General features: G+C 37.8%; 1 long non-coding RNA gene and 1 pseudogene across 1 annotated transcript in view; both read left to right on the top strand.

Annotated features, from left to right (window-relative positions):
- The window catches only part of LOC137756191 (uncharacterized), a 97,396-nt gene that overhangs the window by 54,822 nt on the left and 26,642 nt on the right, over positions 1-15,932 (top strand). Inside the window, exon 2 of the long non-coding RNA XR_011072205.1 lies at positions 8,904-9,026. This is a non-coding gene — a long non-coding RNA (uncharacterized lncRNA). The remainder of the gene's footprint in view (positions 1-8,903; positions 9,027-15,932) is intronic.
- LOC137756185 (probable inactive 1-aminocyclopropane-1-carboxylate synthase-like protein 2) lies at positions 611-2,306 on the top strand (annotated as a pseudogene).

Raw genomic sequence — 15,932 nt, forward strand, 5'->3', positions numbered from 1 at the left:
CTCTTGGAAGAAAACATGGGAGTAAAGCTTAGTGACCTTAATTTAGGCAATGGTTTCTTTGATATCATACCAAAAGCAAAGAAATAGCAGAAGAAAACAGCTAAATTGGACTTCATCCAAATTAAAACTTTTTGTGCTGTAAATGATACAATCAAGAAAATAAAAAGGCAACCCACAAAATGGGAGAAGATATTTGCAAATCGTATGTCTGATAAGAGATTTGTATCCAGAATATATAAAGAACCCTGACAACCCAATACTATAAGGACAAATAGCTCAATTAAAAAGTAGGAAAAGAATATTGAATATACCTTTATCCGAAGAAAATATACAAATGGCCACGTGAAAAGATGCCCAACATCATTAGTCAGTAGGGAAATGTCAGGCAAAACTACAGTGAAATACCTATAACTTCAAACTAACTTGGATGATTATAATAAAAAAGGTGGATAAGCAAGCTTAGTGAGAGGAGAGTGTTGGAGAGGTCTCTGAGCCCTGACGTTCCAGGATGACTTCATCAGGCATAAGGATCTTAGACCAGGGAACGATGAGTGGAAACAGAGGCAAAAGTTTTAGCCAGCCTGTGGAGGCCAGTGCAAATACCCAGAGTATGAATCACTGATCAGACACTCTCCACGTGCCTTGTGGCTTGATGAGGAGCCAGGGCCTCAGAAACCAGAACATTCTTAGCCAATTGATGGAGATGATGGTGCATTTGCTGTAGATCACTGAAGAACATATCATGCAGCTGATGACCAAGCACATGCAGCAGGACCTGGTGCTGGAAGAGCAGAGGCACAATCAGGCCAGCCAGGAGCAGGAAGCCCTCCTGGGCCACTTAATATGCCAACTGGTCTACCTCCTGTAGTCTGGGGCCATGGGTGGCCTGGGATTCCAACTGTCTTGCCCTTCCCAGGACTCTAGGGGTGAAGTCAGAGGTGGGCAGTGGGCCCATCATCCAGGCAGTCTGGCCAGCTAGTTCATCAACGGAGTGATTTTGAAGCTGCATTTGCCAGCCATGACCTATCCAACTGTGGGATTGACATCTCTGCCTTGTACCATTCCAGCTTCTAGGGCTACAAGAACTGCCATGGAGACAAATACCATGAGGACCAGAACACTTAGGGTTTCATTAATCTTGGTACCAGTGAGAATAAGCTGTGCATTGATCTGATTACTGAAATCTTGAATCAGAGTACCATGAACTGCATTGAGGATATCCTGCTGCAATATCCTGATTAGAGAGGGCAACCATCCCTGTGGGAAGAAGTGGGCTCGTTCCTGACCTACTGCTGCAAGACACCTGCCCACCTGGATCCAGAAAACTTGCTTGTTCTAAATGGCTGCCACCCTGTCTTCTCCGCGCTGGCCATGGTTCTGTGCAATTCAGGCGAGGCCTTTCTGACCCCTCACCACCTTCTGTGGTGGCTTCCTCTTCAGCTCCCACCGGTATGTGAAAGTTGAGCTTGCCCACCCGGACAGTGAGATCACTGATGTGAACATCCATCCTTTCCAGCTCATGTGTAGAAGGTGGAGCAAGCCCCACTCGAGGCTATGCTTAAGGGCAGTGAGGTCAGAGACCTTGTGTTAATTAACCCTCAGAATCCTCTGGGTGACCTCTACTCCTGGGGCCCACTGAAGGAATACCTGGAACTTGCCAAGAGGTGCAACCTACGTGTCATTATAGATGGGATTTACATGCTATCTGTGTTGGATGGATACATTATATTTCACAGTGTTCTGGGCATGGAAAGTTCGCCTGGTTTCAACAGGGCCCATGTGATCTGAAGCACCAGTAAGGATTTTATCATTTCTGGCTTCTGCTTTGGCACTCCGTAGACCCACAACAAGGAGGTGGGCTCTGCCGTGAGCGCCTCTGGCTGCCTCTGCAGCGTTTCTGGCATCACCCAGCACAAACTGTGTTGGCTGCTCCAGGACAGAGAACAGATTGACAAGGTGTATCCACCTGCTAACCCTCACAGGTACATCATTAACAAGTTGAAGGCATTGAAGATCCCCTTTCTCAATTGTGGCTCTGGCCCCTATATCTGGGTCAACTTGGAAAACTTCCTGGACCTGTGTGCATTTGAGGAAGACCTGCTCCTCCAATGCTGCTTCCTGAACAACAAGCTGATATTGTCCCGTGGTGAGACCTACAAGTATAAGAAGCCTGGAATTTTCCACCTAGTCATGGTGGATAAGCTCATCGGGCTAAAACACATTTCCCGCATCAGTTCTATCAGGTGCTAGTGAAGCAGAAGCAGGATTTGATAGCGAAGCAGCAGGAGAATGCGCAGAGGGAGTGAGCGCTCTGCCCTCCGGTCAGTCACTCCAGCCAGTCACAACGCTCAGGGGGCCCTGCTATCAGCCTCTGGTCCAGAAGGCTGGGGCACTGAGCTGGTGTTGTGACTGAGGAAACAACGGGCTCCTCCAGCAATGGGCTCATGTGACGCAGTCATCAACCTCCTTCAGCTGAGCATGTGTAATTTTTGGAAGCTTTGCATTGTTTTAGTCTCTGCTGGCCATTGTGTGTGCAAAACATTTCTATGGGGTTGGGGTCAGAAAGCCTACAGGAATGAAGGGAACTCCCTGGGGCCCTATTTAGATGGGTGTATTTTTGTATTTGATGTCCTCTAAATTCTATATTCTCTTAAATTCCGGGCCTGTTCTATTTCTTGTTGATATTTTTCATAATCACCTTTGGGAGCTAGATGATTTTTTTGTCCTTCAAAAATTCTAAAGCAGGTTGAATGTGAAGAATAATGTCAGAGGCAGGCCAGAAAGGAAGGGAAAAAACGATCCCTAACTGATGGAGAACATTCCAGGCGTTGGAGGCACTGTCCCATAGGATCCTGACAAGATCACACCATCCTTACCCATGAATGACTGAATGGCAGGGTGGGGAGAGAATTCCAGAAGTTCCTGCTTCCGAATATCAGTTCTTTCCATTCTTGCCTTTTCAGAAGACTTTTAAAATGAATCTCTGTGACAAGCCTGGGGTCTTCCATTTCTATCTCTAGTGTTTTCAGCTGTTCTAATCACACCACTTGTGAGTTTCTCTGCAAAGCTTTTGCATATCTGAGCTTCAGGCTGAGCACTGATGCTGTGAGATGGGTGGGGCAGGGACCACCATCATTATATAGTTGATGAAAGGGCGTTTAGCACCAACTGGTGACTTTGGTCAATCACTTCGGTTTGTGGCCATCTTCCCTCTCTTGAGTCTAGGTTTGGTGGTTCTTGTTCTTCAATGACAATTTTCCTTTAAAAACATCAACAAAAAGCAGCATACCAACGAATCCCAATTCTTGAAGGTTGTTGTTGTTTTTTTTTAATACCAGAGAGTGTTCTTTAGAAATCGACTACAGCTGATAAAAACATAAAGGGAATTCATTGGAAAGATGAAGGAGCTATTGTGACCAGAGATGCTCTTGGGATCTCTGTTAACAGCAGCTAATAGACAGTCTCACCAGGGAACCGTCCCTGGGATGGAAGTGTGGTGCCTTCCATGGAAGGGATAGGCTGTTTCTGTCTTCTGTTCCACAGATTCAAGTAAGAGAGTAGAGAAAAAGAACATTTTCACATCTACAAGCATATTTAGGTCTTTAATTTCTCTCAGCAACGTTTTTCTAGATTTCAGTGTAAAAATCTTACATACATTTTGTTAAATTTATCACTATATTATGCTTTTCATGTTATTTTAAAAGTATTGTTTATTAATTCATTTTCTAATTATTTGTTGCTAGTATATTGAAATAACTGATGTTAGTATATTGTATCTATCAAGAACGTTGAAGGCTCTGAGGTTTTACCCTACTTGCAAACTAACGGGTTTCACGAATGCTGACAGACGGCATGAGAAGCCTGGGTCAGAGACAAATGACAACTTACTACTGACAGTAATAGCAGTAATCAGAGTATGACTTTTGCTTTGGTTCCCCAAGCCCTGCTTTCTACAGGGCAAAATGTGGAGGACCAAGTGATGCCTGCATAGGCAGTGGGGTGTGTTGCAGGAGAAGAGACCCACACATAGGGAACCTGATTCTTTTATAATCAGCAGTAAGCCTGCCTGAACTTTAGCCCTGAGGGAGGCATTATTTTTACTATGCTGAATAATTATAGTCATAATTTTAGTTCAACAATCCTTGTTTTACAGGTAAGGATACTGAGCCGAGGGAGGAAATCCAAGCGTTTACATCCATTTCTTTTCTTCTTTTTATCCCCATGGTGCTTATTCTTGGTCAGTCTATTACCTCTTGTCTAGTTTATTGTCAAAGATTCCCATATTTTATGCCAATCTTCCTAAAGTTCTTCTTTGATTATTTGTTAGTTACTTAATTAGTTAAGATGTTATTAATTCTTTAATAAATACATGTTGAACATTCTGTTTGTTTCACCCATGTTCCGGGCTCTGAAGTAAACATGACAGAGTTGTGCTGCTCATGCTGCATGAAGTTTATTTTTCATCTTCTGGTAAGGGAGACAGATGATAAATAAACAACAAAATGTATGCATCTCTGTGTGAGAAGGAAGTATGTTAGGTAATGCTATGAAGAAAGCTAAAGCAAAGTATAAAAGTATAGAATGGTGGTGTGGAAGGTGCTATTTTTGATTTATCCCTACTTGAGGGGCATAGTTAGCAGGTACAACAGTGAGGTGAGGGACCCAGGTAAGCAAAGATCTGAGGGGAAAGCACGGCAGTAATGATGTACCAACCAACAAGTGCAAAGGCCCTGAGGCAGGAAAACCTTGATGTACTTCACAAAGAGCAAGAAGGTCAGTGTGGCTGGAACAGAGCAAATCTGGTGACGACTGGTAGGAGATAAAGTCAGAAAACATACAGAACGGCCAGGTCACCAGAGTCCCATGCCCCAACCTGTTCAAATGTCTCCATATATTTCAATGAACAAAATTCAGACTCCTTGATTGGGTAACCAAGGCTCCCCACTGCCTTTTTTTTTTTTTTTAACCTTTTCCAACTTTACTCTCCTAGCCCCCTAACATGAATTATTCACATCAGCCTAGCTAGTGTATTCATCAGACCCCAAGTTACTTTTCATAGCTCTGCTACTAGAACTTTTTTCCACTATACAACCTCTGACTATTGAAATTGGCAAGATAGGTCTAGTTCAAAAGTCCTGCTTGTCAGTGCCATGCATGAAGTTATAGCTCCACGTTAGACTTTATGTGTGTGTGTGCGTTTTGTCTTTTCTATAGTGCATTCCAAGCTCCTAGAGACTTGCTCATAGCAGCTTTGTATCTCATTTATATCTGGTGTGGAGCCTTATAGCTATTAAAATATGATTTAAAGGTTTTTTTGATTAAAGAACCATATGTTTATAACTTTGGAAGACAAAAAGATTGCAAAGTTGCATCCTTTCATCTGAAGGATAAAATAGGGGAATGATAGAAACATACATTATAATTTATTTCTAGATTGTTAGTTAGCTGTTATTGAGTAAATACTTATATGAATGAGAAAATCTCATAGAGGAATGATCTAGGTTTTTCCCAAGTGTGGTAAATTCTCACATCCTTAAACAAAAAATACTTTTTAATTGCTTTTCATCTGGAGAATAGATTGTGTAAACTAATCCATCACTTATGAATCTCCCATTGTAAATAATGAAACTATAAAATTGTAGATGATATACATTAAAATAATAATGTATTTATTATAATAATTTATAATAATAATATAATTAATATAATAATATAATATAATTTGTTATAATAATAATAAACTCTTAAAATAATATACATTCCTTTTAAGAGTTCCAATACTCTCAGAAGATTTTATCAGCAGTATCATTGACCAGGAAATTGTACAGTTTGTTTCAAATACATTTAGGAAACTGGAATCAATTTTTTCTCAAGGCTTTTACAAACTCATCTTTCAAGACCTGCTATAATTTTGATGTCTCAAAGTAATACAAGCAACTTTGTGCCCAGTTTGTCTCTTTTTTTTCTCTTTTTCTTGTTCTTATTCCTTTTTGTTTCCTTCCAAATTGTGAGTTTTCTTTGTTGTTTTATTAAAAGCATGCATACTAATTTTAAAGATCAAATACTATGGAATATATATAACCAAAAATATCATTCACATAAAAATATTATTAGCATTTTAATTTAATATTCTTTAATCTGTATCTCTATTTCACTTAGTATTATTGAATGGATATCAATAAATATAGACCTATATCTTTATTTTAATTACCTCACAATATTTCTTTGCATGTTTGTATATACTTAGTTCCCACTTATTTCTAAGGACCATATATCTGGTTTCAGAAGGAATGCATTATCTTCCACTGAAATAATGGAAGAATTATTGTTATGAAATAATGATTCCATGAAATAATTTTACAAGCAATGTTGAACATTTAAGGATGCTTTAATATTTTGTAGTGACATAAATTTTTCAATAGAAAATATTTGGCCAAGCGTGACACAGACAACATACATTTGAGCTTGGGTGAGTTTCTAGAGGTGATTTAAATGCTATGTGATAAAGTTATTTTTACCCTAGCTCATTGGTTCTTAATCCTGGCTGCATATTATACCCATGCCTTGAACTTTTAAAAAATATTGACACCCAGACCACCTCCCAAACCAATGAGATTAAATCTTTGGATGAAACCAGGGCTTCTGCTGGTTTTAGAAGCTTCTAGGTGAATATGAAGAGAGAGGGTTGAGAACCACTGAGACTATTTCTAAAATAATTTGTGCAGAATTTATACCACAAGCTTAATTTAAAAATTGTGTCTTTTTAATTTTGAGGAGAATGGAAGTTTATCTTAAAATCGGGGAAATGTGTATACATATAGAGTTTGTTCATTCTAGTTTGTAGAATCTCTTTTTGTGTATGCAACTTACTCCTAGATATTCTATGAGAATCAAAATTAAAGCTATTGGATGGTTTGAAAAGAATATCTTATGGCTACTTATCTTTCTACTGAGTACATGCCACAGTGGTTACCTTGAAAGCTCAAAGCTCCTGGAAAAACATTAGTTTGTGAAAGTTTTATTCTAAGTGGAACAGTTTGATAATACAGCATTTTGGATTAGCTGAATTGAAGTATATATGGCTTCCTTTGAAAGAGGACAAAAATGTAAGAAGGGGGAGGAAAACAGGAAAGGTGAGAGGGAGTTTACTGTCACTTTAAGTGATGGAACTGAATTTTGATATGAATGATGCCTCAAGGCCGTAGGGGTAGGTAGGGACAATATCTTACTTTTCATTTCACCAGCTACAGAAATAAATGGAACTTTGTCTACTTGCACAAACTTCAAAGCACGAAAACCTAAAAGCATCCAATAAAGGTGGTTTTCATTGAAATAAAGTCTATAGAAAGCAGTGTTTTCAATGAAACATTGACAAATGATAGGCAAAAATATCTCACGAAAACACTGATTTTTTTTTTTTTTTTGGTGTTTCTCTTTCTTGTATTTTTTTAAAAAAATCACACATAAAATGATGGTAGGGTAATGGCTAAAGGGCAACTCTGAACAAATGGAAAACTTCTGTCTTCGAATTAACGTTATCTCAATTCTCAAATACCAGGAGCGTTTGCATTTTGAATAGAATTTTAAGACATACTGTCATGAAAGAAAAGTAATGAAAACCTATTTGCTGCTGTTAAGAGTTTGTAAAACAGGCTAAGATGCAGGAAATAAATCAATATAACTGGATTTTTTCACCCAATTATTACTGTGTAGGTGTGGTTTTTTGAATCTAAGATTATTATAGAATACACCTCTCACAAAATAATTCAGGGGTGGTTTTTGTGTTTTTTTAAAATTTCATAAGCAGTTATAACAAATTGGAATAAATTATTGGATGCCATTTAATGATAAGTGTATTTTGCAAGTTTTGTTTTTGAATTGTTTGTGTTTAAGTCCGTAAAGAACCCACATTGCTGTTATAGCATAATTTATTGTTGTAGCAACTATTCACTGATCAGGACTGACTATTTAAGAGTAGGCAGTCCTATAATTTCATGTGAAAATTATGTGGAAAAAAATAAACAGGATAACTCAAACAACTGTGGAGGTTTTCAATATCTAGAAATTTGACAATATGTAGATAAAATGGTCAGATAATTATTTCAATATTTTAAAATGTTGGGATAATCTTTAGGTATAAAATTATATTTCTTCTTCTCCTCTATAAATTAAATGATCTTTCATTTAAAGAGTTTGCTTTAGATAACACCACTTCACAGATAAAAGGGTTTTGTAAAAGCTCTTGAAATTCAGACAATTAACACTCCTGGAGCACTGCGTTCACAAAATGATTTAGAAAACTATCAAAAATAGAAGAGATAAATGAAAAGTTTTAAATGAGCAGAATTTCCAAATTGATCACTAGAATCAATAAGAGTTTAAGTCATTTTTCCTGGGAATGATTTAGGGCAAATAGGTATGAGATGGTGGGACTGGACCAAAAAGTGTTCTTCTCTTTTTTTTCCTTCCAGTTTTATTGAGATATAATCGACATACTGTATAAGTTTAAGCACTATATAAGTTTAAAGTGTACAGCGTAATACTTTTACTCAGATATATCATGAAATGATTACCACAATAAGTTTTGTGAACATCCATAATCTCAAATAGATACAAAATAAAAGAAAAATATCTTTCCTTGTGATGAGAACTCTTAGGATTTACTCTTTTAACAACTTTCATATATAACTTACAGCCTTGTTAATTATATTTCTCATGTTGTACATTACATTCTTGGCCCTTATTTATCTTATAACTGGAAGTTGGTACCTTTTGACTATCTTCATCCAATTCTCCCTTATTCCCACCCACCGTGTCCTTCTTTTTTAATCCTAAGAGCGCATACTTAAAGAATTTAGTTATGATCATGTGATTTTTTTTCACATCACTATTTTTTGTTTCAGTTCTGTTCTAGCCTGAGCTCAGAATTGTACTGCTTGAAGCAGTGTTACAGTACGTCCCCTACATATGAACCTTCAAGTTGCGAACTTTCAAAGATGCAAACGTGCGTTCGCATGTCCAGTCAGGTAAGTTAGTTCACGTATCTGGTGTACATTGTCACGTGCGTGCATCCTCTACAGGTGGTTGTGCTTTTGTGTTCTTTACTGTACAGTACGGTATAGAGTACAGTAGTACAGTATCTTTATTTCAAGCCCAGGATGTCCAGAAGCAAGCGTAAAAGCAGCAGTGATGTAGCTGGTAATGCTAAGAAGCTCCAAGTGTTAATGATGGAAACAAAAGTGAAAATGATTGAGAGAGTGGAGCGAGGCAAAAAGATGGTAGACCTGATGGAATTGGAGGCCCAGAGAAAGGACAAAGAAAGAAAAGAGGAAGAAGAAGTAACTGAAGAACCGAAGAGATTCAGGACGCAGGAAATGGCAAGGGCATTTTCTTTATTTGAGGAGGCAGTGTTAGTTTTTGAGGCACAGGACCCAAACATAGAATGGTACACGAAGGTTGCAGCAACTGTTCACAATGCAATCCAGTGCTACCGTGTCATCTATGATGAGAAAAAAAGAGCTACTACCCAGACATCACTGGATCACTTTTTTTCAAGAGGGTAGATAGAATTGAATCCAGCAAGGAACCAGAACCTGTGCCATCAATGTCAGGCGTGAGTGAAATTGCAGCTTGCCCTCTGTCTCCTATTGCTGACGATCCTTCAGCTTTATCATCTCCCACCTCCTCTCCCTCCTCCAGTTGGTAACTCTTCTTGCCTGTTCACTCGATGCCAGCCCCTGTATGCCAGCTGTTGTACTGTACTATTGTACTTTTCAAGGTACTGTACTGTAAGATTAAAAATGTTTCCTTTATTTTTTGTGTTTGTTTTTTTATGTATTATTTGTGTGAAAAGTATTATAAACCTACTACAGTGCAGTGCTATATAGCTGATTGTGTTAGTTGGGTACCTAGGCTAACTTTGGTGGACTTACGAACAAATTGGAGTTATGAATGTGCTCTCGGAATGGAACTTGTTCGTATGTAGGGGACTTAACTGTAATTTCAGCTTATGTGAAAATTTTGTGTTAGAGTTAAATATTACTTTTATTTTGCACTAAATATGATAGTGGGGTGGAGGGAAGCTCTGAAAGAAATGTACAGTATTAGGTAAGCCTAATCGCATAGGGTGATGAGAACATGTAAGTGGTAGCCAGGAGCTCTGCGTTCTGGCTTAAAATTTGCCTCATTCTCCTTGTGTGGCCGTGGCAAATCACTTAACTTCCCTGTGCTTCTGTTACTTCATCTGTCAGACGGAGACAATAATATCTACGCATTCATTCACAGATTACAAATTCCTTAAGGGCAGAGATCTTGTCATTTTTGAGAGATTTTTTCCTAGCATTTTTTATAGTGCTAGGCACTGGTAGGTACTTGAAAACAATTGGTCTAAAGTTTAATAGATGAATGAAACGAATTGAGGCATTAGGCATACAATTTATTGAAAATTGTAAATATTAAATAATTATACCATGGTATTATCAAAGAAAACATGTAGATGGATTATGGAGACATATGTCAATTAAGTTTGATTACTTTCATTAAATCGAAGATGATAACCGTACGATTTAGCAGAAATATCACTGCACTGGGAATCAGGAGACTTAGGGTCCAAGAACAGCCTGGAGTCCCCCCAAAGGCACTGAGTCATGGAGCTGTGTAGGTAGAAATGTTCTCCGAGGTGTACTTCTCTTTGTTATTTTATGGAAGAGGAAAACAGCACTCATGTATCTGTGGACCTAGAGCTGCTGAAAACCAGGTCTCTTCGCCTCATCTTTCGAGCTCTTCCTTCCATGACTTGGCCAAGTCCCTGACTACACTAGCTGGTTGTCTTCTCTAAAAGGTTGAGCTAGGTGATCACAAGAGTTTCTTAGGGTTACAAATTTCAGATCATTTATGGGGGATATCTCTTTCTTTCTTGGTTTTTATTTCCTATTTGCATCTTTAGTAAATTAAAACAAGGCTTCCTTCAACACATGGATGGAGAAAAGATACTTCAATAATGTTTGTTGTCACCTTGCTGACACTTTATTTCTGAATGAAACAAATGAACCACAAAATAAAAACAGCAACTCTATAATACATTTTAAAGGAGCTTGGTTCTCAGACTTCTTTGCCAAGGAATTTGTCTGGCCTTTTCCCATTCCAACTTGTGCAAGCCGTAATCCTGTTTCAAGGCAAAACATTTCCAAAGTTGCTAGTGAATATGGAGCATACAGTTCTGGAATCACTCCTGGTAACCTGAACAAACTATTCTGCAAACTTTCATTATATAGGGGGAAGGAGACCACAGTGACAGGAAGGCCCTTCTTGCCAAATGGGTAAAGTTAGAAAGAAAACAGGATGTTGACATGGAGAAGAAACAAAGAGTTGCCTGAAGTCCTTCAGAGAATGCAGAAGTTTCCACAATTGTTTTACTCTCTGGTAATGATTAAGGATGCTTTAAATTTGTTGTGCCTTAGAAAGCTAGGTGTTGAAACATTGAATATCCATTAACATTTTAAAATATTACATTTTTCTATCTATCTTTCTTTTTTAAAAAAATTCCCTTCCAAGAGATTTATTAGTTTCCAAGGTTCAGACCCACCCTGATCTTTCAATGAGGGCCCCAGCTCTCTCAGGAATCCATGTTGTTTACTGATGTATACTTACCAAGGCTGTAGGAGGCATTGTCATTATTTCCTGGTTTCTCATTCATTTGTGCAGTTGTCAAGGCAATACATGGAAAGGTGAGTCCGAAACCTGGGTCTTACCGTTAAATCTTATTTGGTGACACTGAGCAAGAACCTCTCTAGGCTGGTTTCCTCACCTATTCTATCCTCAACCTGGGGGTCCCCAAACCCCTCTGGGTCCTTTAGGATGTCAGGGGAATCTGAAAGCTTTACTGAATTTTAAATAAAGCTTAATTGAAATCAATTACGTCTTTCTCAATTGGGTCACATGGTCTGAAAAAAAACTGTTTCTTTACTTTTTACAGCAATAATAGCAGTTTAATGTAACCCCACAAGTGGTCCCATGTTGAGCAGCTATTCTGATCGAAAGTCATTATGTGCATTAAATTATTTAATTAATAAATTATAATTTTGTAGGTACAACGTTTAAGGCAAAAGACATTGAGGGAAAAAAGGAATATTGTATTTTTTGAAGGGTCGAAGATGGGAACCCATGCACTGGGGCATCTCTAAACTGTTCCAGCTCCAGGATTTCTAGGTCAGGGGTTGGTGAACTTTTTCTGTACAGGACCACATAGAAATCATTTTAGATTTTGTGTGCCAAATGATCTCTTTCATAGCTACTCAGTTTTGCCACTATAGTATGAAAGCAGCCATAAACGATATGTAAATGAATGGATTTGTCTGTGTTCTAATAAAACTTTATTTATAAACACAACCAGTGGGCCACATTTGGCCAGCAGACACTAGTTTGCTGACACCTGTATTTGGTGATCCCTGAAACTCTGAGACTGCTTACTCATCAAGGAAACGAATACAGAGATGGAAGGAAAGATAAGCAGGCAGGAATATTTTATGCTTATTAAAGGCTTGTGCCCCAGTTTCCTGTTCCAGGTGCAGTGATTATAAAATGATGTCAGATAAATTAAGCTTTTAGAAAAGATTTTCAATAATTGATGCCCTCATGTTGTCCTACCTGCTCTCATAAACTCAAGCCTAGCTTCGTGATAGCCAGCACTGAGGACAATAGTTGGATGCAAAATAAGTTGTAGCAGCTTTACCCAAAGAGTATGCTGCAGGGCACCAAGCTCAGTCCTCCTTTTGAGGTTCCTAACTGGGGCAAGTAGAGGACTTAGTATGGTGGACAGAAAGTCCCAGAAGATGGTTTGCACTCTCTATGGCAGAAGCTCCTAGTTTGGACCAAATATCTATTTTTTTCCTTCCTTTTCACCAGAACTTCTCATTTGTAGCTGCCATCATGGCTGCTTGGGCTAAATATTTATTTTCTGGCTTTTTGCATCTGGTTATGGGTTTTTGACTAAGGTTTGGCTAATGGGATGTAAACAGAAGTGTTGTATATGACTTTAGGGAAATGTTCTGGAAGGGAGATGGTGTGTTCTTCTCACTTCCTTCTTCCTATTAGCTAAAATACAGACATGATGGCTGGAGTTCCAGAAGCTATATTGGACTACAAAGAGAAAGCCACATGCCAAAAATGACAGAGCTGCGAGATGGAAGGAACCTGGGTCCCTGATGATTTTGTTAAGTTCGAGACTTCTTTTAAGTGAGAAAGAAATCAATTTCTAGTGTTTAAAGAATGCCATTATTTTCGATTTTCTTGCTTTAGAACAGAATTCTAACTGAAACTTCAACTTTTCCTCAGAAAACAGTCAGTTTTGGCTTTACTGTAGAAACTTACACTCATCTAGAAGAGGGATATTCCCTACATCTGTTCTGATTTGGACAGTTCTGGGATTTCTGGTGCATTTCTAAGTCATTCATAGATCAGAGGACTCTTCAGAAATCAGTCCTTTGATGGGGGGTGGAGGCAATTTAGAAATTTTGAAATTGTCTTTTTAATGTCGTTCACCTGTAAGTATTTTCTGATTTGCTTTATTTCTTTCTCCTTTACACAAGGATTACTAAGTATATGTTATCTATTTATTTCTTTATGTACTTTTTCTTTATTTATTTTAGTTTCCATATGGTGGGGTTTTCGTTGCTTCATTTTGCTATTTAACTCACTGCAGTTCCAGGAACTGATTTCCTGATACTCACAGGGCTAGGCTGGATCTGGATTAGATGGTGTGGTAAGGCCTTTGAATCCTCCTTATGTTGGCATTCACCCGGCTGTAGGATGTTAAAGGAAAAGGTCAAGCTCAGCCCTTCCATTGGCTCTGTGGGATTTCTTGCTCAGTTTGCCCAATCTAATAGTTTTTCCTAGTTCTAATAAGCCTCAATTTTTGATATGCAAATGTTGGCATTGTTTTCCTGAAGAAGCTCTCAATTCCTTACTGCTTTTGTCCAATAAGAACATAGAGTGGGGGACCATTAGCATCCTGTGGGCCAGCATCCTGCTTTCCATTCCTATTGGTATTACAAACGGACTGCTTTTCCTTCCTTCATTCAACAAATATTTATTGAGAATTCACTATGCTTCAGTGCCTGGGATGTAGCAATAAAATGGTAAATAGTACAAATAAACTTTCTTGATTCTTTCTTTTAAAAATTGTCTTCCTTTTTTTTTGTGAGGAAGATGTTCTGTTCCTCATTTCTTGATTTGAATTCTTGACTCTTATGTTTTCAGTCTTTCCTGTTTTCTAATATGACTATAGCCATTTGTCATGTAAAAGTGCTGCTTAGCTGCAATTCAGAAATTTTGAAATTGTCCTTTCATTGTCATTCACCTATAAGTATTTTCTGATTTGCTTTATTTTTTTTTCTCCTTTACACAAGGATTACTAAGTATGCGTTTATATATTTATTTATTCATGTACCTTTTCTTTATTTATTTTAGTTTCCATATGGTAGGGTTTTGTTATTTCATTTTGCTTTTAACCCACTGCAGTTTTCCTTCAACCATATAAATATAAATAATACATTTATATAAATAGAAGTCCCCGAAACATCTTTTCCTAACCACCACCCATGATTTCTTAGCTCCTCTCATAGATCTTTCTTCTCCTACCATTCCTTCAGTTTTATTTTCCCCCACGATTCTCATTTCTCATGTAAATTCAGTTTAAAAATAAAGAAATATAAATAAAATAATGAAACTCATAACTCTGAGTAGACAAGGGGCTTTATTAACCTAGAAATTAAAATGTGTCAGGAAGTGCAGGCTGGTTTAGACCAGTGTGACTTCTAGCTCAGAAAAGTTCACAAGGCTGTTTCTGAATTTGAATGTCATTCAAATGCTTTGGAAGACTTGTTGACTGATGTGGGAAGAATGGCAGAGGAAAATGTGACAGGTTCCAAGGAAATGAAAATATTTTCTCTAATATAGGATATAATAAATGGTAATCATAATAAAAATAAATTAAGTAAAAGGTTTTGGTGTGTGTTTGATTTTTTTAAAGGAGTGGTTCATGATAGGAAGCTAAGTGATAAATTTCCTTGGCTGGGAAAGAGGAATCTACCTTGTCCCAGTTAACAAAATATGACCAGGTACCATAAAGGAGAGACTCATTAAAACGTTGGCCACATTCTCTGAGCAGAATGGAGAGTTTGAAGACAAACATAATTTATTGAATGTCAGATTATTTCAGGCCTATGAGTGTCATGCATTTTTACCAGTTACTTAATTGCACTGAGTCTCAATTGTATACATTTGAAATAATGTCACCTGCTCAAACATGCCTAGAACTCTTTTATGTATCAGATGAGGTAAAGATGTTCTAAAAATCATGTAGTTTCAAAAAATGTAGTATATCATTACTATTACATGTTGCATAGTAATAGTAATCATCTCCTTGGAAGTAAAGGTCCACAATGACATGAAATTTGTGTTATGACATTATTTTTAAACATAATTCTTAAAAAATACTGCCCAGAGAATAGTAGATAGAAATAATAATAGCTTGCATAAATTGAGCATTTTCTCTGTGTCAGGCACTATGTTAAACAGTTTTCATGATTATATCATCACATTCTCATAATACTAGCTATCGTTGCCCTTTGCAAAGAGGAAACTGAAGCTTAGGGAAGTTATGCCAACTTGCCCGGGGTAAAAGTACGTAGGGGTAATAAGTGGTGGCTCTTGAATTACAACCAAGCCAGTCTGACTCCAGAATTCGAGCCTTTAACCAAAGTGCCCGACTGCTTCGCCAGTTTGAAATCTGAAATTTGATTAAACTAAGTGTATGAGAATCGTGGGCTTGGCCAGTGGTGACAGTTGGAAAAATAATTGTTAGTTCAATATAACAAAAAGTCCAGAATTGTTATTGCCTCTGACAACCACACTTCAACTCTGGTCTAGACCTG

This window comes from Eschrichtius robustus, chromosome 2 (genome assembly GCF_028021215.1).
Source record: "Eschrichtius robustus isolate mEscRob2 chromosome 2, mEscRob2.pri, whole genome shotgun sequence".
Classification (NCBI taxonomy): Eukaryota; Metazoa; Chordata; class Mammalia; order Artiodactyla; family Eschrichtiidae; genus Eschrichtius; species Eschrichtius robustus.